Raw genomic sequence first — 14,599 nt, 5'->3', positions numbered from 1 at the left:
AGTAACTTCTTTCGCGCACTCTATATAGAAACGTACACATGCTCCATCAGGTCTACTGGTCTTTCCTCTGCTGAGCGATTTCTGTTTAATTTCTATACCATGGTCATTCAATTCTATATGTATCATTTAGACATTTGTGCGGTGATTTTTGTTAAGTTGGTAACACTACTCATGCCAAACACACGGAAACCAGTATTGCCAGTGGTGATACAGTGTGTCGTGTTTCGCATCATGAAATGCTTAGTTCTGCAGTGTAGTGTGGGGTTAGGCGGAAAATAACAGTGACAAATAAAGGAATACTTCGGAAATGTCCGAGAAGACGGCGTTTCCTGCTGCTAGCGGAAACCGGACATACGAGATACCGTAAGTGAAATCAACATCTCTTACAACGGACTACTGAATTGTAAATAGCTTTCATTACAGATCACTGAAGCAGTTTCATTACAATAGAACGAAAGACGTTTGATGACATAAATATGCTTTTTCTTGCAGTTGGAAAGACGGATTCAAAATATCTTCAATAATTTAAGAACAACTTCGGACAATATGGTCACAGAAATGAAGTCTTGAGAAATATACGGATCGTTCACTTGCCTGCCGAGTCCCCTTATTTTCGACAATTAGGATATGTCTAGCCTCGAGCTAGCGACCTTTATGTTAAAGTATGACCTCCCTGGGACATGTCAGACATATTTTAAAATTTCAACATGCATTTCAGAATAGATATAAAGCCGATGTGATGACTGTGTATAACAAATGAACAAGTAACAGTCAAATGGCGGAAATTTCTTCCAAAAAATTCTACATGACTGTGGTCCCCCACGAAGGAAAGGTCATTAAAATACACGGATCCTTTACTGATTTTTACACATGGAGTATGTCTGAGATTCGATGAGAAGACATAGGTATATTTTAATACCAGCCTCCAGGTAGTAATCTTCGTGAACTGACACAGAATTCATGGCAAGAAATTAGTCAGTATTAAAATCGGGAACTATTTGCTTCAGTGCCACAACGAACGCAAGATTCATATCTTGACCTTGCAGGCCACGTCTCAAATTAATGTCGATAGTTGACAGTTCCTAGCGGAATGGAAATTTAAACACGTAATATCCACGGTGCAATGAACATCTCCGATAAGTTTGATAGATATGCAAGTGATTCTACATGGTGTAGCACATTCCATTTCCGTCAATGTTTAATAAAATAATGTGGTACTTGTTTATGTTTCATGTATCTCGCTTAAAGCGTCTCCTCATGATCATTTATATGACCTATCACTGTATAGTAATTTTAAAAAATCAACAGTTACCAATTTTTATTAAATTATTTTTAACTGGGAAAGATGAAACTTTAATAACGAGGTATCCCATAAATGGGATATGCGTGCAGGATGACTTACCACCCCTTACGTCAACACTTACTGCTAAACTGCAGCATTATTACTGAGTCCATGATGCAACAGTAAACAATGAAATAGCCTAGTGCAGGGGCGGCCAAGATTTCGAGTAGCCGGCCGGTGTGGCCGTGCGGTTCTAGGCGCTTCAGTCTGGAACCGCGTGACCGCTACGGTCGCAGGTTCGAATCCTGCCTCGGGCATGGATGTGTGTGATGTCCTTAGGTTAGTAGTTCTAGGGGACTGATGACCACAGATGTTAAGTCCCATAATGCTCAGAGCCATTTGAACCATTTGATTTCGAGTCGCGGACCGTGCCCTGGCACGAGGGCCACAGCGCTGAGCCTCGCTGCACGTTTCCTCCACTGCCATGTTACACTGTCTGTGGGGGAGGGCGGGGGAGACGAAGAAACTGTGAACGAGCCACATTTAAATGGAAGTGCAGTCGCTCTGCATACGACTTGATTGTATATTTCACATTTATCAACGACTTAGATCACAAATAAAACCAATTTTCAGCATTAATTAATTAATTTTTAGTGAAGCCATAATTTTTGTCTGGTACAGACTGTCGATATATAAACAAATGCAGGCAATTTCACGGATTTTCGCAGTCAAGTTGCCACGTAAACGTGACTGATATAATTTCATATTCGAAAAAAGGTCTTTCACATAAATGTATCGATAGAAATGTTGTAGCACTTTTGGAATCTCTTTATGGAGACTCTGAAAATCTACATAAGGGAAGGAATGTAGGTGGGTTGGACAGTTTTAACGTAAAAGGATATGTCATCTGGAAAACAGGTGTAAGACTGACAGTTTGGTAACTATCTTTGTAACTCTTTCAAGGCTACAATGAATACTTCAGATCTCACATTTTCTTTATTGGCAGTGAGCTTAGGGAACTGTACTGTGATTGTCAAAATGTATCCCTTCTGTAACGTTATTTTCTTTTTTAATGTATCCCCATCAAATCAGAACTAAATTTATCTTCACATTGCACTGTCTTACTGTGGGCAAATAAATAGTTTGGACAAGAAGAGAATAGAAGCTTTCGAAATGCGGTGCTACAGAAGAATGCTGAAGATTAGATGGGTAGATCACATAACTAATGAGGGGGTATTTAATAGAATTGGGGAGAAGAGGAGTTTGTGGCACAACTTGACAAGAAGAAGGGACCGGTTGGTAGGACATGTTCTGAGGCATCAAGGGATCACAAATTTAGCATTGGAGGGCAGCGTAGAGGGTAAAAATCGTAGAGGGAGACCAAGAGATGAATACACTAAGCAGATTCAGAAGGATGTAGGTTGCAGTAAGTAATGGGAGATGAAGAAGCTTGCACAGGATAGGGTAGCATGGAGAGCTGTATCAAACCAGTCTCGGGACTGAAGACCACAACAACAACAACAACTGTGGGCAATGTGCAGTCAAGTCCACTTAAAATGCGAGATCTGCAACCCATTTCGGATGTTTTAATTTTCGTTTCTGCAGTCATTTTTCCTTCATAAATGTAGCAATAGTGAGTTTTAAATCGAGAAATGTTTCCAGAACTGCCGCTTGGCTTAACCTACGTACTTTGCTGTAATGTATAAGGTCACCGTACTCTTCGTTCAGTTCAATCTAAAGCAATTGCAACTGACGGTGTAATAATGTCTGAGGCCTCAGAAATTTTACTACTCATACCACCAATATCTTCACGTGCTGCATGCCGGCAAAATTAGCTCAATTTACTTTTTGATGTACTGAACAATGAGTCCTATCTGTCGATCTTTGTAATTCTTTGCTCTTTCATTATCAACTAAGTCTTTAAATTATTTCTGCATGGTATTTTAATAGCGTTTCCTAGCAATTTTGCAGTATCCGTCGTTTATGCGACTGCGTGATACATATTGAGAATTCTCATCCCTCTTATATGTCATTCCCTTTCTTTTTAAAGATGTGTGAGGATGGATCACTAAACTGCCTCTTTTTGTGCAAACATCCACTGGACTTGTCAACATCCTCCATACAGTGAACGTAGGGCGAAGGGTAAACAGCGCTGACACCACGATTTTGACGAACAGAACAGAGTTGTGCCCGACGAAAGTGCCACACCGCAATACTAAATGAAATGTCGCTCAGTGCCGGGAAGTTACGAGTAAAGGCGATAAAGGCGGGGCCTTGGCCCGCTCCTGGCATGCACACTCGGCTCGCCGGAAGTTAGGGAGGGCGTGAGCGACCCTGGCTAGTGAGTAACGTCGGAAGGCCCATGAGGCTGTTCATGGACGATGTTGTTGTATGTAGAGAACCAGCAACGCATAAAAATTGTAGCGATCTGTAAGAAAACATACTAAGGTTCGACGCTTGGTGCAGGGATTGACAGTTGATCCTCAACAGAAACAAATGTAACGAAATGCGCATAATTAGGCAGACTTGTTATTGTATGATTAAACGAATGCAGAACAGTCGCATTCATTAAATATCTAGGAGTATGCGTGCAGGGCTATTTAAAGTGGAAGGACTACAGAATCCGGCCGATGTGACCGATAGGTTCTAGGCGCTTCAGTCTGGAACCGTGCTGCTGCTACGGTCGCATGTTCGTATCCCGCCTCGGGCATGGATGTGTGTGGTGTCCTTAGGTTGGTTAGGTTTAAGTAGTTCTAAGTGTGTGGGACTGATGACCTCAGATGTTAAGTCCCATCGTGCTTAGAGCCATTTGAACCATTTGGACTATACAAAATCGAAGGTAAGGCAGACGCCAGACTGATAGTTAATTGAAGAACCCTCAGTAAGTGTCGTATACCCACAAAGAAGGTAGCTTACGAAACACTCGTCCGACTAAGACTTGAATATTGACCCCGGGTACAGAGCCGGCCGAAGTGGCCGTGCGGTTAAAGGCGCTGCAGTCTGGAACCGCAAGACCGCTACGGTCGCAGGTTCGAATCCTGCCTCGGGCATGGATGTTTGTGATGTCCTTAGGTTCGTTAGGTTTAACTAGTTCTAAGTTCTAGGGGACTAATGACCTCAGCAGTTGAGTCCCATAGTGCTCAGAGCCATTTGAACCATTTTGAACCCTGGTACAGAAAGTAACTTCCACCACACACCATCAGGCAGTTTTCTGAATGTAAATGTAATGCAATGCTAACGGCATTGTTGCAGTGGTAACAACGGTTCCTGTCAGATCACCGAAGTTGAGCGCTGTCGGGCTTGGCTAGCACTTGAATGGGTGACCGTCTGGGCCTGTCGAGTGCTTTTGGGAAGCAGGGTGAAGCGGCGGGGTGCACTCGGTCTTTGTAAAGCCAATTTAGGAGCTACGTGATTGAAAAGTAGCGGCTTCGGTCACGAAACCTCACAACGGCCAGGAGAGTTGTATGTTGACCACATGCCCCCCTGTATCCACATTGGTTGGCGCCTAAGGTCTGAGGATGACACGGAGGCCGGTAGGTGCCGTTGGGCCTTAAAGGCCTGTTCGGACGATGTTTGTTTGTTTTAGATACATGTGCAGATGTAGAGTCGTTTACTACCGCGTATCCTGTCCACATCACGTCCACCCAGCTGTTATTTTCCAATACTTCCTTCGTCAACGCTGTGTACTCAGACCGAAAGCGTCTTATTCAAGTGACACTGCTCTGCAAAACTCAAGAACAAGGTAGATAAAGTAATGTAACATATTAACTACTCGGTGGAAATGAACGAAAGTGCGGCAGTATGTTGCCCGACATTTCAATATACTGGTGAGGTAAATAACTGTTTTTATAGTATAAGTAGTACATTTGACTTGTATGGTCAAAACTCTCGAGTATTAATCAAGGAAAGTTATTTTAGTTATGTGTACAAGAAAGCTGGATGTCACATCGCATGAAGTCAGCGTAACTACACAGAGCGCCAAGTGCTGTGGGCCCTGCAACACGAGGTAGTTAAAGGAACGGGAAAAGACAGAGTGTGTGTCAATCACCGAGCAACTACGGTGGGTGACTTCACTCGGGCAACAATCATCGGGACGAGTGCAGGCCATGAATTTGGTACTGCTGTCATCTTTGTTTCAAGTCCCTGTGAGTCGTTCCGAACCACAGGCGCCGGCCGCGGTGGCCGAGAGGTTCTAGGTGCTTCAGTCTAGGGTCGCAGGGTCGAATCCTGCCTCGGGCACGGATGTGTGTCATGTCCTTACGTTAGTTAGGTTTAAGTAGTTCTAAGTGCAGGGGACTGACGACCTCAGATGCTACGTCCCATAGTGCTCAGAGCCATTTGAACCATTTGAACCACAGGCACTGATGCGCGAAAGAGAGGAGGTAGTCCACCACGATCAATTACAGCAGCAGATGACCACGACATTGTGCAACAGGCAAACAGCGCGAGTAATTGCAACCACATTTAACTGGATTGGATGGCACGCAATTTCACGCTCGACAGCTGCACGGCGACTGTAGGCAGTGGTCTTTTCGCCCGAAGAGCAGTACGTTGTGCTCCGTAGACGCCCACACGTTGGCGCAACCCTCTCCGATGGTGGCAGGAGTATATATTCTGGACTAGCTAGGACCGGAGTCTCATGCTCCTACCAGCTATGAGCATATTCAGTCTGAGCAGTGATTGTGAATATACCCTCTAATGGCGAGAGGTGGGAACACGATAATGCATCCAGGTACACTGTCGCACATGACTGTTTTTGGCAGTCCAAGTGTTAAGGTGTGGGGAAGCATAATGTTGCATGGGCGACCTAAAATCCAAATCTTTGAAGACGGTACATTTACCAGTCAGCATTGTTTCTACACTGTACTCCTTCCGCTGCATGTTTTTCCAGTGGTGCATGCGTGTTTTATTTTTACGGCTGACAATGGGCGACCGCATCAAATAGCACAGGTGGAGGAGCTCTTGGAACGAGAAGGTATTCGGCGAATGGACTGGTCTCGTTTCCCCGACTTAAATTGCACCCAGAATGTGTGGAATGCTTTGGGAAGAGGTCTTGCAGCACATTACCAAGGACCAACGACTATCCAGCAGTTGTCAACGACGCTGGTGGAGGAATGCAACGCCCCACCACAGGAACTCCGTACCAACCTTGTGGCCAGCATGTGAGCATGTTGCAGAACACGCATTGTGCTGCCGTGGTGATTACACAACCTACTAAGAACCATGTCCCGCCTTCTATAATGTCTAGAGCACTATCATAAACCGCTATGACTTCAATGTAATTATTGCCTTTGGATAAAAGTATCATTTCTCTTCGTCTCATTATATATTTCTTTCAGCTACCTTCTGTACTATACTGTAGCAGTTCTTTCTATGCATGGTCCAAGTTGAATCGAGTTATGTTACTTGGAAGAGACACATGCCAAAGTTGCTTTTGTATTTACGTTGTTCACTCCATTGTAGTTGCCGTAGAGAAGCCAGTACAGTTTCTTTCTGGAACTCCGTTTCACTGCTGCATTATTTGCAGTATACGCATGCCCACACAAATACTGATCATCACATCTTTCATGCGACGCCTAGCGTCCATGGAAATCGTCGGCTTGTTTCCTGTCACAAACAAAATGCTTTTTGAAGCGGAATTTTACATACCCATTCGATAGAGTGGTCTCAAATTAGTCTAGCGTGTTATTTGTTTTGTAGATTAGTATAAATATGGACAGGAAAACAGGAGGATGAACGAGTACTGCATCAGCGCCTGAGTAGCTCTTCAGCGCGGCGGCAGCAGTCAGCGAGCGCGAAGGCGACATGAATCGCTGATGCAGTACAGCTTATCCTCCCTATTTTACTGTACCTGCTAATGCATGTCGATAATACAAATACGTCGCAATAGATTGATCTGGGACTGATACATCGAATGGGCAAGTAAAACTTGGCGTTAAAAGTAGTTTTGTTTGGGACGGGAAACAGAATGTGATTTTCCGTCGTCACTGGGTGTCACATGAAATACATGGTGGGCTGGTTCAGATATACATTGTAGAAACCAAATTAAAAAATATATGTCGAAACGTCAGAGAAAATACCCCTGGAGACCCTTAGAAAGAACACCCTACAGGAGTATTTTGGCTGGTATCCTACGGCTCCTGGCTCACTCCGCATTTCAACCGCTGTAATAATCTATTTTGTGTGTCTTCAACGGTCTCCTTTCTGTCCTTGAATCCGTTTTAGTCGCGATCTTCCTCTGCGCCTTCCTCATTTATTCTATGTTCCAGAAGGCAGATCCTTGATGCTCGTCTTAGAAAGTCTATCTCTACATGTTCGACCTTCTTGTGGTTCTTCTCCGTTCTCGCTCGGCGCTCCTAACCGCGGAGGGTAATTGGCTCAGTAATGCTTTATATATTTAAGTTTAGTTTTTAATCCGATTTTTGTGAGCCAGAGAGTTCAGTTTCGATATCCCCATCCTTCCTGAGTTCATTCTGTTTCTTGTGTCATCTTCAAATATTTGATGTTTATTATTTATAGTTCTAAGGCATTTATAACTCTTACAGATATCGTTCGTTAGATTATCTGATGTTTCAGGTTCTACTGATTGCGTTCCAGTTGTTAAATAGTCTTATTATGCTCAGCTCCAGTCCCCATCTGCTAAATTCTTCTATTAACTTTCGCCCCATATAGGAGATATCTTCTTCAGCTGTCGCAACCACCACCTAGTCACCTAGGGACACAAATGTATGCACAGTATGGTCTAACTGAAGTCCCTTTCTACTGTATTTGTTTTTCCACTTCTACATGGAGATTTGTAGATATATTCTGAATAAAGCTGATGATAGAAACAGCCTTGCTTCAATCCTTTATTTGTATTAAACAAAGTAAAGATCATAGATCTTCCTCAAACACTTTTATATACACTGAAGCGCCAAAGAAACTGGTACAGGCATGCGTGTTCAAATACAGAGATATGTAAACGGGCAGAATACGGCGCTGCGGTCGGCAACGCCTTTATAAGACAACAGATGTCTGGCGCTGATGTTAGATCGATTACTGTTGCTACAGTGGCAGGTTATCAAGATTTAAGTGAGTCTGAACATGGTGTTATAGTCGGCGCACGAGCGATGGGACACAGCATCTCCGAGGTAGCGATGAAGTGGGGATTTTTCCGTACGACCACTCCACGAGTGTACAGTGAATATCCGGAATCCAGTAAAACATCATATCTCCCACATCGCTGCTGCCAGAAAAAGGTCCTGCTAGAACGGGAACGACGACGACTGAAGAGAATCGTTCAACATGACAACATTGCTGCAGATTTCAGTGCTGGGCCATCAAGTGTCAGCGTGCGAACCATTCAACGAAACATCATCGATATGGGCTTTTGGAGCTGAAGGCCAACTCCTATACTCTTCATGACTGCACGGCACAAAACTTTACGCCCCGCCTGGGCCCGTCGACAGCGACATTGGACTGTTGATGACTGGAAACATGCTGCCTGTTCAGACGAGTCTCGTTTCAGATTGTATGGAGCGGATGGACGTGTACGAATAAGGAGACACTCTCATGAAATCATGGACCCTGCATGGCAGCAGCGGACTGTTCAAGCTGGTGTAGCTCTGTAATGGTGTGGGGAGTGTGATGTTGGAGTGATGTAGGACCCCTGATACGTCTAGATGCGATTCAGACAGGTGACACGTACTTAAGCATCCAGTATGATCACCTGGATCCATTCATGTCCATTGTGCATTCCTAATGACTTGGGAAATTGCAGCAGAACGATGTGACACCCCACACGTCCAAAATAGCTACAGAGTGCCTCCAGGAACACTCTTCTGCGTTTAAACACTTTCGCTGGTCATCAAACTCCCCAGTAATGAGCATTATTGAGCGTATATTGGTTGCCTTGCAACGCATTATTCAGAAGAGATCTCCATTCCATCGTGCTCTTATGCATTTATGGACAGCCCTGCAGGATTCTTGATGTCAGTTCCCTCCAGCACTTCTCCAGACATTAGTCGAGTTCATGGCACGTCGTGTAGCGGCACTTATGAGTGCTCGCGGGGATATATACATATTCAAACGTAAGAGAACTATTGTTCATTTAGAAATGTCAGTTTTTGGAGGGTACAACAGTGTTGATGTAAACCAGTTACACACTGATGTCTCCTGCATCCAGGATTTTCTCATTCTATGGAAGGGGAATTCGCAGCTGTTATAATGGCTCGAAAGTGATAAATTGAGTTTCATTTTGTTTGTCGAGCGTATTACATATGAAGTATATGACTATGTACATCATAGTTGAAGTGATTGATTTGTGGTATCTCGTTGTTGTGGTCTTCAGTCCTGAGACTGGTTTGATGCAGCTCTCCACGCTACCCTATCCTGTGCAAGCTTCTTCATCTCCCAGTACTTACCACAACCTACATCCTTCTGAATCTGCTTAGTATGTTCATCTCTTGGTCTTCCTATACGATTTTTACCCTCCACGCTGCCCTCCAATACTAAATTTGTATCCCTCGATACCTCAGAACATGTCCTACTAATCGGTCCCTTCTTTTTGTTGAGTTGTGCCACAAACTCCTCTTCTCCCCAATTCTATTCAATACTTCATCATTAGTTATGTGATCTACCCATCTAATCTTCAGCATTCTTCTGTAGCACCACATTTCGAAAGCTTCTATTCTCTTCTTGTCCAAACTATTTATCGTCCATGTTTCACTTCCATACATGGCTACACTCCATACAAATACTTTCAGAAACGACTTCCTGACACTTAAATCTATACTCGATGTTAACAAATTTCTCTTCTTCAGAAACGCTTTCCTTGCCATTGCCAGTCTATATTTTATACATTCTCTACTACGACCATCATCAGTTATTTTGCTCCCCAAATAGCAAAACTCCTTTAATACTTTAAGTGTCTCATTTCCTAATCTGATTCCCTCAGCATCACCCGACTTAATTCGACTACATTCCATTATCCTTGTTTTGCTTATATTGATGTTCATCTTATATCCTCCTTTCAAGACACTATCCATTCCGTTCAACTGCTCTTCCATGTCCTTTGCTGTCTCTGACAGAATTACAATGTCATCGGCAAACCTCAAAGTTTTTATTTGTTCTTCATGGAAGGGCTTTTCTCCAAAGGTCTCTTTAATTTTCCTGTAGGCAGTGTCTATCTTACCCCTCGCGAGATAAGCCTCTACATCCTTACATTTGTCCTCTAGCCATCCGTGCTTAGCCATTTTGCACTTCCTGTCGATCTTATTTTTGAGACGTTTGTATTCCTTTCTGCCTGATCCATTTAGTGCATTTTTATATTTTCTCCTTTCATAAATTAAATTAAATATTAAGGATTTCTATTGGCCCTCGTCTTTTTACCTACTTGAGCCTCTTCTGCCTTCACTATTTCATCCCTCAGAGGTACCCATTCTTCTTCTACTGTATTTCTTTCCCCCATTCCTGTCAATCGTTCCCTTATGCTCTCCCTGAAACTCTGTACAACCTCTGGTTCTTTCAGTTTATCCAGGTCCCATCTCCTTAAATTCCCACCTTTTTGCAGTTTCTTCAGTTTTAATCTACAGTTCAAAACCAATAGATTGTGGTCAGAGTCCACATCTGCTCCTGGAAATGACTTACACTTTAAAACCTGGTTCCTAAATCTCTGTCTTACCATTATATAATCCGTTTGAAACCTGTCAGTATCTCCAGGCTTCTTCCATGTATACAACCTTCTTTTATGATTCTTGAACCAAGTGTTAGCTATGATTAAGTTGTGCTCTGTGCAAAATTCTACCAGGCGGCTTCCTCTTTCATTTCTTAGCCCCAATCCATATTCACCTACTACGTTTCTTTCTCTCCCTTTTTCTACTACCGAATTCCAGTCACCAATGACTATTAAATTTTAGACGCCCTTCACAACCTGAATAATTTATTTTATCTCATCATACATTTCATCAATTTCTTCATCATCTGCAGAGCCAGTTGGCATATAAACTTGTACTACTGTAGTAGGCATGAGCTTCGTGTCTATCGTGGCCACAATAATGCGTTCACTATGCTGTTTGTAGTAGCTTACCCGCATTCCTATTTTTTTGAGTCATTATTAAACCTATTCCCGCATTACCCTTATTTGATTTTGTATTTATAACCATGTATTCACCTGACGAAAAGTCTTGTTCCTCCTGCCACCGAACTTCACTAATTCCCACTATATCTAACTTTAACCTACCAATTTCTCTTTCTAAATTTTCTATTCTACCTGCCCGATTAAGGAATTTGACATTCGACGCTCCGATCCGTAGTACGCCAGTTTTCTTTCTCCTGATAACGACGTCCTCTTGAGTAGTCCCCGCCAGGAGATCCGAATGGGGGACTATTCTACCTCAGGAATATTTTACCCAAGAGGACACCATCATCATTTAACCATTCAGTAAAGCTGCATGCCCTCGGGAAAAATTACGGCCGTTCGCAGTACCAGCACAGCAAGGCTGTTTTGGTTAGTGTTGCAAGGCCAGGTCAGTCAATCATCCAGACTGTTGTCCATGCAACTACTGAAAAGGCTGCTGCCCCTCTTCAGGAACCGCACGTTTGTCTGGCCTCTCAACAGATACCCCTCCGTTGTGGTTGCACCTACGGTACGGCCATCTGTATCGCTGAGGCACGCAAGCCTCCCTACCAACGGCAAGATCCATGGTTCATAGGGAAGGGTGGTATCTCAGCAATAGCTTATTTGAGTACACATTAGCATATAAGTGACAATGAGGTGCCAATGGAATTCTCACAGTATCACTAATTCCGTAGAGTAAGTATTTCACTGTCTCGCAGATTCGTTGGATAACCCGGTATTTTATACAGTGAGATAAACATACGTATCCATTGTATTTGTTAGAATAAGCGGTATTTTAGACAAAGCTTTGCATTATATGGCAGTGAACACTCTAGCAGAAGCCAGGTGCTAACAAAAACTTTCTTAGATTTAAACGTCTCATCACTAGGAAGTGTGAAGTCCTTCCAGATTCCTATTTGATACTGTGCGTATACAGCAAGTATTTCGCTTATCAATGGCTGCTGCAACTGACACCTATCACAAATGGAAGATAATTGCTTCAGAGTTCAATATCTGCAGTTTCCGTGGTGAATAAGTTGCGTTAGGCACACGTGTACGGCAACATAACTTTGCGCAGTGGAGAATAATCCGATATCGAACAAATCACAACTTCAATTAAACTGCATGAATGACTGTACGTTGCTACAAGCAGATAATTTCGACATTTAGGTATTTAAAGCAGTATATTTTTTCCCAGTATACGTTCAGTATTACACTCTGATCTCTAACTTCACAGCCAACACGAGGGGTTCGATAATTTTGATGATATTACACGTACGATAGTTAATTCTGACATTTTATGTATCAGTTTAATTGCTGTATAAAAGTGACACCACATTTCTGCAGAGTTATCGGCAAGTGTGCTCAGGACAATATTGTTTTGAAAAACCACTTTTACCGGTAACGAAAGGTATATTCCAATACTGTAAGTGCTGTGAATGGATAAAAATATACTTCACCGAAAAAGATGGCGGTAGCGGAAATCTGAGTGTCCCGCCAGGACATTCAGGAATCAGTCATGTCAAGGAGTGTACAGTGCCGATCATAACAGTAACAAGTACGTAATCTCTACAAACACACGAGAAAATCTGCTTCGAATCATTCCCAGGATTTCAGACGTGGAAAAGGAGTTTCAGGTTGTGAGGTGAAGTCGAGGGCGGAACGACAGTGAACAAAAATATTTTATTACTGTTGAACATAATATAATGACTTCGCGGTTTGATTGCATAGTTGACTGATTAGCAGTTGCGCGACATTGGGGGTCGGACCAATTTTCAGTGTCGGAAGTTATTTTTTCTTTCATTGGGTTAAAGTAATTAATCCAAAAAAAACACGAAATTAAAAGAAAGGACAGTTCACGGTTTTTAATATTTTCGAGCCTCAAAATGACAGAGCACGTAATTCCTTCTTCTTTTTCTTGTAACTCTGTCCCGCATCAGTACGGGATTGGCATCGTTAGTAACGGATTTGACTTGGGAAATTTAAAGAGTGGCCTGGGACCCTTCCTGTTGTCAGCCCGTTACCCACCAGGACGTATGTCCTAACTGTCTGTGTGTAATCTTACCAACGTAAAAGTGCGGCAAATTCACCTAGTGGGCAGTGAGAAACCGCCTAAAATCCATATCTAGACTGGCTGGCACATCGACCCTTGTCGTCAATGCACTGCTGTCCAGGCGGGTAGGGAATATTGTTTCTTTATTACCCAATATTCTGTCCAGAGGCCTTCCACTTTAATGACCATCTGCATCGCAAGCGTTAAGGAATCTATAAGGGGATTAGTTAATCATTATCTGCCATCGGCTCCCAGGAAGTGAGGGTGACTTTCTAAATTCCATTTCGGGTTCTTGACATGGGGTCTTTTCTCGCATGATGCCCCACACATTTCTGTAGGGCAGAGATTCGATGCAGAAGGAGGCCAGACGACAAGATAAATGTCATTCCTTTCTTCAAACCATGTTGCAGTATGTGTTGGAGATTGATCCTGTTGAAAACAAATTAATCCCTCACTACACAATAATCGAACTGATGTGAGTATAGTATTACGCTTAATATGAGTGTACTGGGCAGCATCAAGTCGGCGACCTATCCTGCGAGGTATCCCAAGTCCATGACTACATATCCAGACCTATCTGGCACAAGACCGCTTTGTGTTGCTCAGTGATACAGTTATGTTCAAAAAGGACATTGTGTGTCTGTGCATTTACTGGTCCATCCTTTGTTCTGGAAAGCACTGATTCGTAGTAAGATATTATAATTTACCAGCCGCTATAGATACCTTCCACAACACGCTCCAGTCGTTGGAGTTGACGATTATCACTGTGCCTAACCGTGTAACTGACCCGGAAATGCATATGCACACTGATCAGCCAGAATACTTTGACAACCGATCTACTATCGATATAAACCCATCCAGTCCATAACAGCGTCCCGTGCTGGAGAGGAATGGCTGCTAGTCAGAAACACGCATGGTGCATGTAGTGTCATTGAGCGTGCCGTCCATGTGTAGAATAGGGAAGTCACGCAATCGATATGAGTTTGACCGAGGGTAGATTGTGATGGCCCGGAGGCCGACACGAGTATTTCTGGAACTGCAGGACTTCTCGAGTGGTCAAGGAGCGCTGTGGTGAGTGCCTTCAACAAGTGGCGAAATCAATGTGAAAACACGTCCAGACGTCGTGAGTTTGGGCGGCAACCCTTCGTTACAGATGTCGGACGTCGTA

Source organism: Schistocerca nitens, chromosome 5 (assembly GCF_023898315.1).
Source record: "Schistocerca nitens isolate TAMUIC-IGC-003100 chromosome 5, iqSchNite1.1, whole genome shotgun sequence".
Classification (NCBI taxonomy): Eukaryota; Metazoa; Arthropoda; class Insecta; order Orthoptera; family Acrididae; genus Schistocerca; species Schistocerca nitens.
Note: the sequence above shows the minus strand (reverse complement) of the source record.